At 40.4% G+C, this 18,603-nt stretch overlaps 1 protein-coding gene across 1 annotated transcript in view; it reads right to left on the bottom strand.

The window, feature by feature from the left end:
• Positions 1–18,603, bottom strand: part of Stlk (Ste20-like kinase) — a gene marked incomplete in the record, with an annotated part of 179,338 nt that overhangs the window by 144,188 nt on the left and 16,547 nt on the right.

Raw genomic sequence — 18,603 nt, 5'->3', positions numbered from 1 at the left:
ATTTGTCGCTAAATGAGAAACATACTATAATGGTAGTAGATCTGTGTCAACCACCTTTGATATTGTTTTAATGTCACCTTTACACCATTTATAACATTTCTGGTACATTTTTCAATTGAGGAAATCCACTCATTTAATATACATTATTTAGGTATAAATACTGGTCAGAGAGCCCACTGTAAGTCCGAGGCATTGATAAATAAGTACAGTGGACCCCAGGATTACGTCGTCAGATTTCATAATTGTGAAGGCTTACTCAGCCCTGTAACAACTTCAGTCAGTATTACTAAGGCTGGCTCCTCCTCAGGAAAATTAATGCATAGAAAAAGAAAAACTGACAAACATAAACACTTTATTATTTAGAAAATATAAAACACTTAAATATGAAATACTGATCCTACATTAACCCTTTCAGGGTCCGTCCCGTAGATCAACGGCTTTACGTTCAGGGTCCAAACCGTAGATCTACGTCATGAGCTCAGCTCACTCTGATAAACTGTGGTAAATTTGGGCCTAGATATGAGAGAATACATCTATGTGGTATGTGTGCACCACATAAAACAGATCCTGCAGCACACTGTGTATAATGAGAGAAAAAAAATGAAATCATGATTTTTCGATTAAAACAGCAACTTTGCAGTGTTTTTTCGTATGTTTTTTATAGTTGTATTTGCGATTTCTTGGTCTCATTTGATAGAATGGAAGACATATTACATAAACAGAGATGATTTTGATTGATTTTAGCAGAGGAAATGGCTTGAAACTGAGCTCAAAGTAGCAGAAATGTTAAATTTTTGCCGATATTCAAGAGTAAACAAACGACCTCACACATCTAATACACTTCAGCTGGTGGGTCTAATATACATTCACAAATATGGTGATGATATTTATACAATTATTACAATATTGCATAACAGTAAATCTTCTATTTTTTGGTGTGAATAAAAATTCATTATGTGAATAAAAAATCAAAATGGAATTTATTTGTAAAGCCTCAAAACATAACTAATGAACAGAGGAAATGTTAGTTTAGTTCCAGGAATACCTACATTGTTCATTCTGGACCCTATTTTGAAATTGGAATATTTTGAACTTTGTGTTAAATTGGCCAAATTAACAATTTCCGATCACTTTATTTTGTAATTGAAACAGTTGAGTTGGCGATTTCTTGTGCTCAATCGATAGAATAGAAGTAATACTAGTGAAATAGCTAAGAATTTGGTTGATTGGAATAATGTAATTGGCCTAAAATGGGAGTCAAAGTCGGCAAAATCGCCGATTCGTAAATATCGCTGAGACATCAAAATTCGCGAGAGCATAATTTCGTCAATTTTCCACCAAATTTCGTACTTTTTGTTTTATTACCTTCACAAAAAGATTCTCTACGATTTCATAAGAAAAAATAACAAATTTTTTTTTTGAAAATTCTTGGACACTGGTGCGTGACTCCAGATTTGGGCCTTGGACCCTGAAAGGGTTAAAGAAAATGAAAAATTAAAAATATAAATGATAACTGAATTCAACGCTAATTTAAAACTTGGGTGTCTGGTGTTGGTGACACTGTGCTGTTGATATCGTAGCCGTTGCTGATGATGGGGGGGGGGGTTGCAGGTGTTGGTTACAACCCACCGGTTCGTTCTTCACAGTATAGCCATGAGTATTATATCCCGATGACAGGAAAGCAGGTTCTTTACCACTGCAATGATGAGGGGTTACCTCCTGCAACTTCATACAGGTGCACAGGCAAGTATCTATATCATGGGACGTCTCAGGAAGTTAGTCCGTCTCCTTCAGTTCTACTCGTTGATTGACAGGTGACCCTCTCTGTCATCCAAGCTGGAAAGATAGACAGGTTACCCACTGCTTAAGAAATCACTCTCCATGATAAGTACAACACCTAAAAGACGTGGTGATTATTACAACAGTCAACTTAGAGCAAGACTGAAAGGACTAAGTTTATTATTGGTCAAAAGTGAAGCTTTCAACCATTAAATCCACTAGAATACAAGGCAGGCATGTACTTACAGTAGTGCTGGGAGCTGTGAGTCTAGTGATTACTGTTTGGACCAGAGCCCAACACGTCACCTATCGGGGGGGGGGGGGGGGGGGGGGGGGGGAGAAGGAGGGGAAGGGATAGCGGGAGCTAGACTGACCCTACCTTAACAAGCAGCCGGCAGTCAAACTATCACTTTCGGGGTGGGGGAAAAAGGCGGGAATAGCGGGAGCTTGACTTACCCTACCTTAACAAGTAGCTGGCAATGAAACTATCACTTTCGGGGAGGGGGGAAAAAAAGGCAGGAATAGCGGGAGCTTGACTTACCCTACCTTAACAAGTAGCCGGCAATGAAACTATTGTTACTATATCGCTACTCCTCTCTATTGAACTTTTCCCTCACAATAATATTCAGAAAAGTAACGTTTTTTCATCAAAATACTGGCTCGGTAAGTGTCACTGAACTCGGTACTAGTCATACATCCCGAACGTGTCTGCATGGCCCGAGAGGTCAGACACACCATTTACAGCCAGTGTGCCATTGTTTATCAGTCAGTGAGGACACTCCCACACGTTCATACATTACATTTTGTATTATTCCATTCTTTTTAGTGCTTATAACTGCTAAATAAGCCACCATGTGCCCAAAGAAAGCTTCTAGTGCCAGCCCTTTGGTAAAGAGGGTGAGAAACACTACAGAATTCAAGAAAGACATCAATGTAAAATATGAAAGTGGAGAGAGTGTCACCGAGCTGGCCAGGTTGTATAACAAACCCTATACAACCATCGCTTCTATCGTGGCCAAGAGAAAGAAAATCAAGAAAGCTGTTGTTGCGAAAGGTGTAAACATGCTTGCAAAACCGAGATCGCAAATACTGGAAGATGTGGAGACTTTGTTTTTGGTGTGGAGTGATTAATGAATCTCAACACGGTTTTACAAAGGGGCGTTCCTGTCTTATGAATTTACTAACTTTTTTCACTAAGGTGCTTGAGGAGGTAGATCATGGTAATGATATGATATTGTGTATATGGACTTCAGTAAGGCTTTCAATAGAGTTCTACACCAGAGGCTATTGAGGAAACTTATGGCACACAGAATAGGAGAAATTTTTTCCTGGATAGAGGCATGGCTGACAAATAGACAGCAGCGAGTTTGCATAAATGAAGAGAAATCAGAATGGGGGCACGTCACAAGCGGTGTTCCTCAGGGGTCAGTGTTGGGCCCGTTGTTGTTCACAATTTACATAAACGACATAGATGAGGGAATAAATAGTGACATAAGCAAATTTGCTGATGACACCAAAATAGGCCGTCCAATTCATTCTAATGAGGACACTAGAGCACTCCAGGATGATTTGAATAGACTAATGCAATGGTCGGAGAAGTGGCAGATGCAGTTTAATATTGACAAATGCAAAGTTCTAAATGTTGAACAGTTAAATAACCATGCCACATATAAACTAAATAATGTAGATCTTAATATTACTGATTGCGAAAAGGATTTAGGAGTTCTGGTTAGCAGTAATCAAAACCAAGACAACAGTGCATTAGTGTTCACAATAAAGCTAACAGAATTCTTGGCTTCATATCTAGAAGTATAAATAATAGAAGTTTTCAGGTTGTTCTTCAACTCTGTATATCCTTGGTTAGGCCTCATTTAGACTATGCTGCTCAGTTCTGGTCACCGTATTACAGAATGGATATAAATGCTCTGGAAAACATACAGAGGAGGATGACAAAGATGATCCCATGTATCAGAAATCTTCCCTATGAGGATAGACTGAGGGCCCTGAATCTGCACTCTCTCGAAAGGTGTAGAATCAGGGGGGATATGATCGAGGTGTATAAATGGAAAACAGGAATAAATAAAGGGGATGTAAATAGCATGCTGAAAATTTCCAGCCAAGACAGGACTCATAGCAATGGTTTTAAGTTGGAAAAATTCAGACTCAGGAAGGATATAGGAAAGCACTGGTTTGGTAATAGAGTTGTGGGTGAGTGGAACAAACTCCCGAGTACCGTTATTCAGGCTAAAACGTTGTGTAATTTTAAAGATAGGTTAGATAAATATATGAGTGGGTGTGGGTGGGTGTGAGTTGGACCTGACTAGCTTGTGCTGCTGGGTCTGGTGCAGTGCTCCATCCTTGAGTGGAGGTGACCAGACTGGGTGGGCCACTGGGTTAATCCGGGGGGAGGGTCATTGGTCTAATCCAGGGAGGGGGGGGGGACATGGACCTGTTCTGCATGGGTCAGTAGGCCTGTTGCAGTGCTCCTTCTTTCTTATGTTCTTATCAATGAGAAACAATTATCAGGAGATAGTGTTATGCAGTCAATAATTTGTGAAAAGGCAAGGCAGCTGCATGATCTCGTAAAGATAATGCCTGGAACTAGTGTTGATATTGGTTAATTTAAGGCCAGCAAAGGCTGGTTTGACAGATTTAAGAATCAAAGTGGCATACACATGTGATAAGGCATGGTGAGACTGCCAGTTCTGACAAAATAGCGGCTGAAAAATATGTTCAGGAATTCAAGGGATACATAGAGGCTGAAAAATTCAAACCCCAACAAGTGTTCATTTTGGAAGAAAATGCCTAAGAGGACCTAAATTACTCAGGAGGAAAAGGCACTCCCAGGACACAAGCCTATGAAAGACAGGCTAACTCTCATGTTTTGCAGTAATGCTAGTAGGGATTTCAAAGTGAAGCCTTTACTGGTGTATCACTCTGAAAATCCCAGAGCGTTCAAGAAAAACAGTGTCGCCAAAAGTAAATTGTGTGTGATGTGGAAGGCAAACAGTAAGGCATGGGTCATGAGGGACATTTTCCTTGATTGGTTCAATGATGTGGTTGGCCCCAGTGTGAAGAAATACCTCCTGGAAAATAAATTGAAACTCAAGTGCCTCCTGGTAATGGACAATGCTCCTGCTCATCCTCCAGACTTGGAAGAGCAAATGGTGCAGGAGTTTCATTTCATCAAAGTGAAGTTCTTGCCCCCCTAATACCACTCCTCTCCTCCAGCCCATGGACCAGCAGGTCATTTCAAATTTCAAAAAACTATACACCAAAGCAGTGTTTCAAAAGTGCTTTCAAGTGACCTCAGACACTGAATTTACCCTAAGAGAGTTCTGGAAAAATCACTTCAATATCCTCCATTGCATAAACCTTGGTTAGGCTTGGGAGGGAGTGACTTCCAGGACTTTGAACTCAGCTTGGAGAAAATTGTGGCCACAATGTGTACAAGAGAGGGATTTTGAAGGGTTTGGGGCTGACCCTGAGGAGCCTATGCCAGTCGTGGAAAGTATTGTGGCATTGGGGAATTCCATGGGATTGGATGCGAGTTTCAAGGATGTGGAAGAGTTGGTGGAGGACCACAATGAAGAGCTAACCACTACAGAGCTGCAAGAGCTTCATCTGCAACAGCAACAGACCACAACTCAGGAAATTGCTTCAGAAGAGGAGGAAGAAAGATGGAGGAAGGTGCCTTCTTCAAAGATTAAGGAGATTTGTACAATGTAGACAAAGGTGCAAACATTTATGGATGAACATCACTCTGACAAAGCTGTTGTAGGTCATGTTGGCAACATGTACAATGACACTTTTGTGTCCCATTTTAGGGAAGTTTTAAAGAAACACCAGATACAGAGCTCTCTGGAACACTTTTTTGAGTGACAGGGGTCCAGTGCCTCTCAAGAAAAAACACTGCAAAGTTGCTGTTTTAATCGAAAAATCATGATTTCAGTTTTTTTCTCTCATTATACACAGTGTGCTGCAGGATCTGTTTTATGTGGTGCACACTGGTCCTAGTGGCATTAAAAAACAAAGAAGAGAAGTAACCCCGGAAAAGGACTTGGTACCTGAAGTCTTTATGGAAGAGGATTCCCCTTTCAAACAATAGTACACCTCCATCCTCGTAAAAAAATTATTTTTTTAATACTTTTGAGTATCGAGAACAGATTAATTGGATTTCCATTATTCATGGGGAAAGTTAATTCAGAATTTGCCAGATTCAGGTTTAGTCACTTTCTCTGGAACAGATTAATTACAAAAACTGGGGGTCCACTGTATGTTGCTAAGTGAGGAGAGGCTATATTACCATTTGTTTAGCTATCAAAACACACTGGCCCAGCCCATAAACCTATTATGTATAATACCTCAACATGATGAACATGGGGGTGCATAATAGTGCTATTAAGATAATTTATTTGTAATAGGTGAATTCACAATTTTGTATTAAAACTTAATTGAGTAAGCAATGTGCAATGATGACAGATTTACTACAACAGAAATTTATGTTCAAAACTTATACTATCTGTGTTTAACCCATTGACTGTTTTGGTCGTATATACACGTCTTACGAGCCACCATTTTTGACGTATATATACTCATAAATACTAGCGGCTTCAAATCAAGCAGGAGAAAGCTGGTAGGCCCACATGTGAGAGATGTGCACCATAAAAAAAAATCCTGCAGCACGCAGTGCATAATTAGAAAAAAAACTAGGACCGTTTTTTTAATTAAAATGCCGACTTTGTGGTCTATTTTCATATAGTATTTATGGTTGTATTCTCGTTTTCTTGGTCTCATTTGATAGAATGGAAAACATATTATAGAAATAGAGGTGATTTTGATTGGTTTTACTATGAAAAGAACCTTGAAATGGAGTTCAAAGTAGGGGAAATGTTTGATTTTTGCCGATGTTCAAAAGTAAACAAATGATGTCATTTTCCAATAAATGTCCAAGTAGCCATTCTAATATGCAGTCATGAATGGGTTGACATTATTTATACAATTATTGCAGTAGTTTGCGTAACAGTAAATCTTCTATTTTTTGTTTGAATAAAAATTCAAAACAGAAAGCAAGAGTAATATCAGAGGGGCCTGGAGACATGACTGATGAACAAAGAAAATGTTATTTTAGAGCCAGGAATGTCTTCATTGCTCATTCTGGACCCTATTTTGAAATTGTCATATTTTTTAATTTGTGAAATTGGTCAAATTGCAAATTTTTGACCACGTTATTGGGTAGTTGAAATTGGTAAATGGGCAGTTTCTTGTACTCAGTCAACAGAAAAATGGAGTTCTAAAGAAATAGCTATGAGTTTGGTCAACTGGAACAACGGAATTAGCCGAAAATGGGGTTCAAAGTGGGCGAAATCGCCGATTCGTAAATATCGCCGAGGTCGCTAACTTCACGATAGCGTAATTCCGTCAGTTTTCCATCAAATTTTGTTCTTTTGGTGTTGTTACAATAAGGAAAAGATTCTCTACCATTTCATAACAATTTTTTTTTTCTGGGAGGGGGGGGAGGAATTCTGCGACACCTCAGGATTTCGGGTTGCGACAGTCAAGGGGTTAAGATTATGTATTACAGTACCTGTAGATACAGTAGGTCTATCTTGTACATACTGACTTTTCTTGGGATTTGCTCAAGGGACTCTCTTTAAATACAGGTACCATCCGACTTATGACCGAGCTTGGTTCCGACCAACCAGTTGTAAGTTGAAATGGATGCAAGTCGAACCTTACTACTGAATATCAACATCCCATTTTTGTAATGACTTTATTTTATTGTTTTATTTTGGCATTTCATTTTTTACTTTGCTTTTTATGCTGTTAGTACTGTATTTTACACTGTAAGGCTTAGGATAAACACTGTGTACAACACGAAAGTTGTTTATTTCCCAGAAATTTGGCATACAAAACACGGTCATAAGTCGAGTGGTTGTATATCGAGGAGGTCGTAAGTCGGATGGTAGGTGTATACTACTATGTATAAGTAGACTGTATAACCCAAAAAAAAAAAAAACAGTGTCTTATTCACACAGGTTTCTTTTTCGGACCTCGTCCAAGGATGCAACCCACAATATTTGGCTAACACCCATGTACTACCTACTTGCTACTAGCTAAACAGAGGCAACAGGAATAAGAAAACATGCCCAACATTTCCACCTTCCCCAAGAAAAAATTAAGAGTACACTTCAGTTATCAGCCTTAGGCTCTACCACTGAGTCACAAGTGTCACTACAAGTCTAAGTGTCATCTAGTGGAAGATGATTTCATTATATTTCATAGTGTAGAAATAATCACCGATATCCAATTCTGGCCAGACTGTTTGATAGCATCCATAGAGGGATGAATGACATCAAACAAACATATTTCTTTCTGCAGTATACAATAGTTTACATTATTTTTATTTTTTTTTTCATTAACACAATGGCCATTTCCCACCAAGGCAGGGTGGCCTGAAAAAGAAAAACTTTCATCATTCACTCCATCACTGTCTTGCCAGATGCATGCTTACACTACAGTTATAAAACTGCAACATTATCATCCCTCCTTCAGAATGCTGGCACTGTACTTTCCATCTCCAGGAATCAAGTCCCGGCCTGCCGAATTCCCTGAATCTGTTCAAAAATACTATTACCTTGCTTACACTCCAACAGCATGTCAAGTTCTAAAAACCATTTGTCTCCATTTGCTCCTATCTAACACGCTCATGCACGCTTGCTGGAAGTCCAAGCCCCTCGCATATAAAACCTCCTTTATCCCCTCCTTCCAACCTTTCCTAGGCCGACCCCTACCCCGCCTTCCCTCCACTACAGATTTATATACTCTCAAAGTCATTCTTTTTCGGTCAATCCTCTCTACATTTCTAAATCATAAAAACCCCTCCTCAGCCCTCTGGATAACCGTTTTGGTAATCCCACACGTCCTCCTAATCTCTAAACTATGGATTCTCTGCATTATATTCACACCACACATTGCCCTCAGATATGACATCTCCACTGCCTCCACCCTTCTCCTTGTTGCAACATTCATAACCCATGCCTCACACTCATACAAGTGCGTTGGTATAACTATTCTCTCATACATTCCCCTCTTTGCTTTCGTGGACAAAGTTCTTTGTCTCCACAAACTCCTCAGTGCACCGCTCACCTTTTTCCCCTCATCCATTCTATGATTTACTTCATCTTTCATAGACCCATCCGCTGACACGTCCACTCCCAAATATCTGAATACATTCACCTCCTCCATACTCTTTCCCTCCAATCTGATATCCAATCTTCCGTTGCCTAATTTTTTTATCCTCATCATTTTACTCTGTCCTACAGTGTATTCACTTTTAACTTCCTTCTTTTACATACCCTACTAAATTCATCAACCAACCTCTGCAACTTCTCCTCAGAATCTCCCAAAAGCACAGTGTCATCAGCAAAGAGCAACTGTGATAACTCCACTTTTGTGTTAGATTCTTTATCTTTTAACCCCACATCTCTTGCCAACACCCGAGCATTCACTTCTCTTACAACTCCATCTATAAATATGTTGAGCAACCATGGTGACATCACACAGCCCTGTGTAAGGCCTACTTTTACTGGAAAATAATCTCCTTTTTGCCTACATATTCTAACCTGAGCATCACTATCCTTGTACAGACTTTTCACTGCTTTCAATAACCTACCTACTATTCCATACATTTGCAACTTCTGCCACATTGCCACCCTATCCACCCTATCATATGTCTTTTCCAAATCCATAAATGCCACAAAAACCTCTTTACCCTTATCTAAATACTGTTCACCTTTATGTTTCATTGCAAACACTTGGTCTACACACCCCCTATCCTTCCTAAAGCCTTGTTCATCTGCTATCCTGCTCACCGTCTTACTCTTAATTCTTTCAATAACTCTACCACACACTTTACCAGATATACTCAACAGACTTATTCCCCTATAATTTTTACACTCCCTTTTGTCCCCTTTGCCTTTATACAAAGGAACTATGCATGCTCTCTGCCAATCCCTAGTTACCTTACACTCTTCCATACATTTATTAACGTTTTGAGGGTCGACAGGTCCTCTCAGAGACTCGTTCTCAGGGTCGGCCAAATTTTAAAAAAAAAAATTATTTTTTATGAAAAAATAGTTTTTTTTTTTAAATATTATAGGCTAAACCAAAAATTTTTACCATCAATACTTACCGAGATATGGAGGCGTAAAGTTGATGAAAAAGGGAACAATGTGGCAACATCGCCGACTGCCGTCTCCCGGCTGGAGATTCGTCTGTAAAAACTTGCATTTGTGGTCACAGTGGTGCCTGTGCTAACCTTCCTATGGTGTAGAAATATACCTAGTTGGATGAATCTTATTGTGGCTAGCTGGTCTAGTGGCTAACGCGACGGGCTGGAGTTTTGAGACTCTATGACCGCGGGTTCAATCCCGGCCGGGGGTATGGTTGATTCTTTTATTTACTTTATGTACTAATTTCTATTATTTTTTAATTTTTCTTTTTCCAAGTAACTTTTATGGCCTGTGAGACCAATATGATCAGTATTTTGTAAGTTTTTTCTTTTTCAATACTACACAATAAGGGCATAAACACTGTTGTCATTGTTTTGTTTATAAAAAATATTTACACAAACAAACAATATGAAATGTTGTTTATTACTATTTTTCTATATTTTATATACACATATACAGTCACAGGGAATGTTTCTAGAAATTCTGCAGCCTGTGGGAGTCTTTGAAACATGGTGTCATGCACAGTGGTGTTTTACACTCCTCACACATAAAACGAGTGTCTCTGCGTTGTTGTGGGCGTTTTTTTGTATGTGCACAAACATAACACCTCTTCTGAGCCTTTTTCTTGAAAGCAGTAGCAGGCAGTTTTACCAGGAAGTGATCACCATGCTTCAGACGAGAAGATAGTTGTTGATAATTTGGTGGGCGGTCTATTGCAGGTGTTCTTCCTTGGTACTTGAATACTATTTGTCTGATGACACACAAACAGAATTCACCGTATTGTGGTTTGTTTCTGGTCCTCATCTTATACATGGAAGATGGAAAAAGAGTTTTATGTACCACTTATAACTCTTGCGAACACAATCAGCAAACTCAATCTGCATGTCACATTTGTCCACTGAACGCATATTGAAGGTGTAATCAATCACAGCTGCAGGTTTTAGAATGGGTTCATTGCTCTCTCTATGCTGCCTGCCAGTGTCTGCCATTTCATTAGGGTGAACTGATGACAACAGTGTGACATCTCGTTTGTCATGCCACCGAAATGCCGTGATGTCATTGGCAGCAAACGCCTGCACCTCACCTCTACGAGTGCCAGCATCAAACCTCGGCATATGTTTCCGATTTACATGCACTGTGCCACACACATCATGTTCACTTGCAAAAAATCACTGAGTGAGGGGCTTGTGTACCAGTTATCAGTATATAATACATGCCCCTTACCAAGGTATGGTTCTATCATTGTTCTAACCACAACACCAGAGATGCCCAATAACTTTCTGGTATTTTGCAATGCATAACTTCCAGTGTACACAATAATATCCAATACCAGACCACTGTAACAATCACAAAGCACAAACAACTTTATACCAAAGCATTTCCTCTTGCTTGGTATGTACTGCTTGAGAGTCTTCCTTTGAACAGAATCAAAGACTTGTCAATTACAAGCTTCCTGAAGGGATAAAAATACATATTGAATTTCTCTTTCAGATACACAAACACATGCCTAATCTTATATAACCTGTTGTTTCTGTCAGGCCTGGTTTTGTCTGAGAAGTGAAGCATACGTAACATTAGCACATATCGATTCACTGGCATTATATCACTGAAACCTGGGGTTGCAATCAGGCGGTCTGTTGACCAGTATGATTTCACTTTGTGTTTATACACATGTGACATAAGCAATATTGTGGCAAAGAAAAGATACATCTCAGCCACAGTTGCCTCCTTCCACTGGTGTAGACGTGATTTTCGTGAAAGTATTGTGTTTGCCATGGTGTACTCGTAGTATGTGTTGCTTTCCATGACAATACTTTCAATCAGGGGTTCGTCAAAGAATAACTCGAAACATTCCAGTTCAGTGGCATTGTTCCCAAGTGTACAAGATCGCCGTATTCCACTTTGGCTGTCATCAAACTGGTGGGCATTTGGAACAAAATTGACAGCTTCCTGCCAATCCCAGGTGTGGTCTGCTGGTGGGTACTGGACAATGACAGGTGGTTGTGGAGGTTGTGGTTGTGGAGGCTGGTGTGGTGGGTGGGTGGGGGATGGTGGCCTTTGTTGTAGATCAGCTGAGGCAGCGGCGTGGGTGGCAGCATGGGTGGCAGCGTGGGTGGCAGTGTGGATGGCAGCATGGCCCACTGCTGGTGCCTCACGGCCGTCACCACCACTACCACCACCATGCACATTTTCCATCACAATTGCAACACTATCATCATCATTTTCACTGTCTGTTCCTGTTGTACAGCCACGGGATGTACTCCGAGATGTACTCCTTCCCCTTGGAATAGCATATGGCACACTACCAGAGCGCATATATCATCGTATATACTGACGCTTCACTGGGGAATATTGCACTTCACTATCACTACTGGAACTGTTTTCAAGAGCTTGTAGTTCATAATCCGCGCACACCGACCACACAGACCCATTCTCTCATATCTAGGCTTACCAGCCTTTTCCCGCGAGATTTGGCGGTGCTAGAATTTATGCGTACTAGTACGTCAAAAACCCCTGCACGTAAGCCGTACCAGTACGTCCGAAACCCTCAAAGGGTTAAATAAAAACACTAACCACTCCAAAACTACAGGTCAGCCATCACTAATCCAGCATCGATGGGACCTGTAGTGTGCTGGATTAGTGAGTTTGCCGGATTACAGAGTGGTTAGGTTAGAATACACTTAATTAACCTATCAATAGAGACTCTGCTGTATCTTCCTTATTTTCATCACTGCTTTCTCCTCCACTGGCTTGCTGCTGTGGATTTACAACCATCTGCACAATTTCTGAGTCAGTATAATGATGAAATCTGAGACAATATAATGATCTGAGTCAGTATAACGATGAAATTTGAAATTATGCTAGCAGAAATTAGTGCCAGATTACTGATAGAACTGGATAACTGATTGCCGGATCAGTGATGGCCGACCTGTATATCCCCACCTGCTTTTAACATTTCTATCTTTATCCCATCAATCCCAGCTGCTTTACCCCCTTTCATCCCACCCCATGCCCCACGCACTTACCCCACACTTACAACTGGCTCTTCCTCACTCCTATAGGATGTTATTCCTCCTTGCCCTATACATGAAATCACAGCTTCTCTATCTTAATCGACATTTAACAATTTCTCAAAATATTCCTTCCATCTTCCCAATACCTCTAACTCTCCATTTAATAACGGCCCCCACTGTGAAAAATTACCTAATTGAAAAGAAATTAGACCTTAAGTGCCTCCTGGTATTAGACAATGCTCCTGGTCATCCTTCAGACGTGGCAGAGCGACTTTCTGCAGAAATGAGCTTCGTTAAGGTCAAATTTTTGCCTCCTAATACCACTCCTCTCCTGCAGCCCATGGACCAGCAGGTCATTTCCAACTTCAAGAAACTGTACACAAAAGCTATGTTTGAAAGGTGCTTTGTAGTGACCTCAGAAACTCAATTGACTCTAAGAGAGTTTTGGAGAGATGACTTTAGCATCCTCAATTGTGTAAACATTATAGGTAAGGCTTGAGAGGAAGTGACTAAGAGGACCTTGAACTCTGCTTGGAAGAAACTGTGGCCAGAATGTGTAGACAAAAGGAATTTTGAAGGATTTGAGGCTAACCCTGGGAATCCTATGCCAGTTGAGGAATCCATTGTGGTATTGGGGAAGTCCTTGGGGTTGGAGGTTAGTGGGGAGGATGTGGAAGAGTTGGTGGAGGAGGACAATGAAGAACTAACCACTGATGAGCTGCTAGATCAGCTTCAACAGCAAGAGGCCACACCTGAGGAAACTGCTTTGGAGGAGGGGATAGAGAAATTGAGGAAGTTGCCTACTTCAAGGATTAAGGAAACGTGTGCAATGTGGCTTAAAGTGCAAGCCTTTTTTGATGAAAATCACCCTCACACAGCTATTGCAAGCCATGCTGGTGACTATTACACTGACAATGTTGTGAAACATTTTAGGAATGTCATAAAGGAACGGGAGGTACAGGCCTCTATGGACAGATATGTTGTGCGACAGAGGTCCAGCGACTCTCAAGCTGGTCCTAGTGGCATTAAAAGAAGAAGGGAAGTAACCCCGGAAAAGGACTTGCCACCTCAAGTCCTAATGGAAGGGGATTCCCCTTCTAAACACTAACACCATCAACACTCTCCCCTCCTCCCATCCCATCAATCATCACCAGATCTTCAATAAAGGTAAGTGTCGTGTAACTGTGCATGTCTTCTTCAGTTTGTGTGTATTAAAATTAATATTTCATGTTGTAAAAATTTTTTTTTGTTCATACTTTGGGGTGTCTTGCACGGATTAATTTGATTTCCATTATTTCTTATGGGGAAAATTAATTCGCCTAATGATAATTTCGCCTAACGTTGAGCTCACAGGAACGGATTAATAGCGTTAGGCGAGGGCCCGCTGTACATCCGAAACCCCCAAAGGGTGAAGGGGGAAGTTCGCATCCTGAAATTTCGCTCATATCCAGATGCAAAAAATCAATTGAGTGACTGACTGTATCCTGAAAAATTCGCATGGTGAGGCATTCGTAAGCCCAGAGGAGTCGTTAGGGGGGGCAGGCCGCCCCGGGTGACACCAAAGAGCCTCTAAAGAAGGTGACACTAAGAACATAAGAAAGGAGGAACACTGCATCAGGCCTACTGGCCCATACTAGGCAGTGCTGCAGCAACATAAGAGAAAAATCCTTTGTTTCTATATAGTCTATTATTTACAGAGTACAAATAGGCCTATACAGGGAAAATCAATGACGCTATGTGATAAACTACGATAAATCGATCATTTTATTTATGATGTTTTGGAAAAACTCTTAATCGCCCTGGCATCACTATGATCAGTCATCAGTGACGTAACACTGTGTCTGCTGCACCGCCCACCAGTGAGTTTGGTCCAGGTGCTGTATATGTGGCTGGGTTAAACAAACAAAGGGTCAGGTAATTATCATATTTTGAGCTTTACTTTCACTTATTGGTGATATCAATCATGTTCATGAATCAAGAATGGGCGAGAACTGACATTCATGAAATGTTGAAATAACCGTGGTACGTAAGTACATAAGAATGAAGGAACACTGCAGATGGCCTACTGGACCACACAAGGCAGGTCCTTATCAAAACTACCCCTACCCAAAGCTTTCCCACCATGTGTATAAGAACATAAAAACAACTACAACTACTACTACCTCTACTTGTACTACACCTCACTCAAAGCCTATATATACCCTCTGTGTCCAAGTATTGCTTGTATCAGCTTGACAAAGTTCCTGGAAAGTGAAACGTTGCCCCTCTCTACTTTGTATTGGACTGAAGAAGCCATTGTGTGGCAAGACATTTCCTTAATAATGATTCCCATAAGTGTCTCAATCTTCAACTTGTCAGTTTTCAAACCATTTATCACAGTAGTGAATGTATATGCCACTGTACATAGACTTGTGCTACACGGAAAAACCAAAACCTGTATCTGAGAGGTGGATATTAACATCAAGGAAAGGAAGCAAGGAATTAAGATTCCCACTGAAGATTAAGATACTTATACAACATAAGAAAGAAGGAACACTGCAACAGGCCTGTTGGCCCACTTTGTATAGTACTGATGAAGCTACACAGTACCTAGAGTCATCAGGACAAAGAGCAAAGATGTCATCTACATACACAACTTTCCTTGTATGAGTGAATATCAAAATGGTATACAATACCGAGAGGTTGGTAGGTAAGACACATAGGCAACAGTTAGGCAACTTTATTCCAAAACATTTCGTCTACACAGTAGGCTTCTTCAGTTCTTCAGTCAAGTACAGATAGTAGGCAGGAGCAGTAGAGATGTGAAGACGATGTAATCAGTCCATCACCCTTGAAGTCGTAGATTTGAGGTTGTCAGTCCCTCAGCCTGGAGATGTTCTGTTCCATAGTCTGGAACTATCTGTTGCCTATGTGTCTTACCTACCTTTCTTTGTACGAATCTTAGTCCTGGCTTCCTCTCTGTAGATGCCTTCCTCTCCCATTACACTGAAAAATGCTCCAAACTTCAGAACACCTGTGACTTAACCTGATTCTTTTTTCCCCGTTCTCCTTTCCTCTTTTTCTTTTGGGTTTTCTTTCTTCTGCATTGGGTATTTGGTCCATTATTATTTCCCCCACTCCATCTGTGTTTTTGTTCCTACCTTTTGTGGGCCCCTAGCTCCCTTGTGGGCCCCTAGCTCCCTTGCAGTGCTCCTCTTTCTTAGTAGTACAGTGGACCCTCGACTAACGCTATTAATCTGTTCCTGAGAGCTCATTGTTAGTCAAAATAATCGTTAGTCAAGTTAATTTTTCCCATAAGAAATAATGGAAATCAAATTAATCCGAGCAAGACACCCAAAAGTATTGAAAAAAAAAATTTTAACACATGAAATATTAATTTTAATACACACAAACTGAAGAAGACATGCACAGTTACATGACACTTACCTTTATTGAAGATCTGGTGATGATTGATGGGCTGGGAAGAGGGGAGTGTGTTGATGGTCTTAGTGTTTAGAAGGGGAATCCCCTTCCATTAGGACTTGAGGTGGCAAGTCCTTTTTCGGGGTTACTTCCCTTCTTCTTTTAATGCCACTAGGACCAGCTTGAGAGTCACTGGACCTCTGTCGCACAACATATCTGCCCATAGAGGCCTGTACCTCCCGTTCCTTTATGACATTCCTAAAGTGTTTCACAACATTGTCAGTGTCACCATTAAACACTTGTTCAGGTTTCAGTCCTTCACTGTCTATGTACTCCTTGAATTCCTGCACATATTTTTCAGCTGCTTTTTGGTCCAAACTGGCAGCCTCACCATGCCTTATCACACTATGTATGCCATTACGATTCTTAAATCTCTCAAACCAACCTTTGCTGGCCTTAAATTCACTCACATCACCACTAGTTGCTGGCATTTTTCTAATTAAATCGTCATGCAACTTCCTAGCCTTTTCACATATGATCGCTTGAGAGATGCTATCTCCTGCTATCTGTTTTTCGTTTATCCATACCAATAACAGTCTCTCAACATCTTCTATCACTTGCAATCTCAGTTTCGAAAACATAGTTGCACCTTTGGCAAGAACAGCTTCCTTGATTGCCGTTTTCTTGGCCACAATAGTAGCGATGGTTGATTGGGGTTTTGTGTACAGCCTGGCCAGCTCGGAGACATGCACTCTACTTTCATACTTAGCAATGATCTCTTTCTTCATATCCATAGTAATTCTCACCCTTTTTGCTGTAGGGTTGGCACTAGAAGCTTTCTTGGGGCCCATGGTGACTTATTTTGCAGGTGTAATCACTAAAAAGGCTGTGATAATATGAAATGTTCCGATTGTATGCTTGGAAGCGACCGCGGTGGCTGGCTGGCTTGTAAACGTTTACTGGCCAGAAGTGGACGCGTCTCAGACGGAAGGAATAGTGTTGGTCGAGTTTTTTAGCGCTAATCGAGGCAAAATTTTTGCGATAAAATGTATCGCTAGTCACATTTATCGTTAACCCTTTGAGGGTCGACAGGCCCTCTCCGAAACTCGTTCTCAGGGTCGGCCAAATTTAAAAAAAAAAAAAAATTATTTTCTCTTATGAAAAGATAGAGAATCTTTTCCCGATCATAAAGACACCAAAAGTTTGAAATTTGATAGAAAACTTACGGAATTATGCTCTCGCAAAGTTAACGGTCTCGGCGATGTTTACGCATCGGCGATTTTGCCCACTTTGAGCCCCATTTTCGGCCAATTTCACTGTACTAGTCGACAAAAAACATGAATATTTCGCTAGAACTCCATTTTTTCTATCGAATGGGTGCAAGAAACCACTCATTTATGAAATTCAACTATCCAATACAGTGGTCAGAATATAGCAATTTTGCCAATTTCACACAAATTTCAAAAGATGCCAATTTCCGAATAGGGTCCAGAATAAACAAGAAAGACATTCCTGGCACTAAAATGACATTTCCTCTGGTCATTAGTCACGTCTCAAGGCCCCTCTTATATTCTTTTGCTTTCCACTTTGAATTTTTATTCTCACAAAAAATTGAAGATTTACTGTTATGCAGACTACTGCATTAGTGTAAGAAATGGTATAAATATTATTGGTGCACTTGTGAAAGAATATTAGACTCACCAGTTGACGTGTATTGCACGCTTGGCACAATTTGTTTACTTTTGAAGTTTGGTAAAAATCGAACATTTCTGCTACTTTGAGCTCAATTTCAAGGCACTTTTCTTTGTAAAACCAGTCAAAATCATCTCAATTTCTGTAATATGTCTTCCATTCTATAAAATGAGACCAAGAAAACTAGAATACAACAATAAATACCATACGAAAATACACTGCAAAGTCGCTGATTTATTAAAAAAAAATGGTCAAAGTTTTTTTTTCTCATTATGCACTGTGTGCTGCAGGATTTTTTTTAGACTGTGCACACTGACCACATAGACCCATTCTTTCATATGAAGGCCTACCAGCTTTCTCCCACTAGATTTGAGGCCGCTAGAATTTATGAGTACTAGTACGTCAAAAACCCCTACACGTAAGACGTACTAGTACGACGAAAACCCTCAAAGGGTTAATCAATGCCATCGCTGGTCGAGGGT

The sequence above is a fragment of the Cherax quadricarinatus genome, chromosome 3, assembly GCF_038502225.1.
Source record: "Cherax quadricarinatus isolate ZL_2023a chromosome 3, ASM3850222v1, whole genome shotgun sequence".
Classification (NCBI taxonomy): Eukaryota; Metazoa; Arthropoda; class Malacostraca; order Decapoda; family Parastacidae; genus Cherax; species Cherax quadricarinatus.
This window is presented reverse-complemented; position numbering and strand designations above follow the sequence as displayed.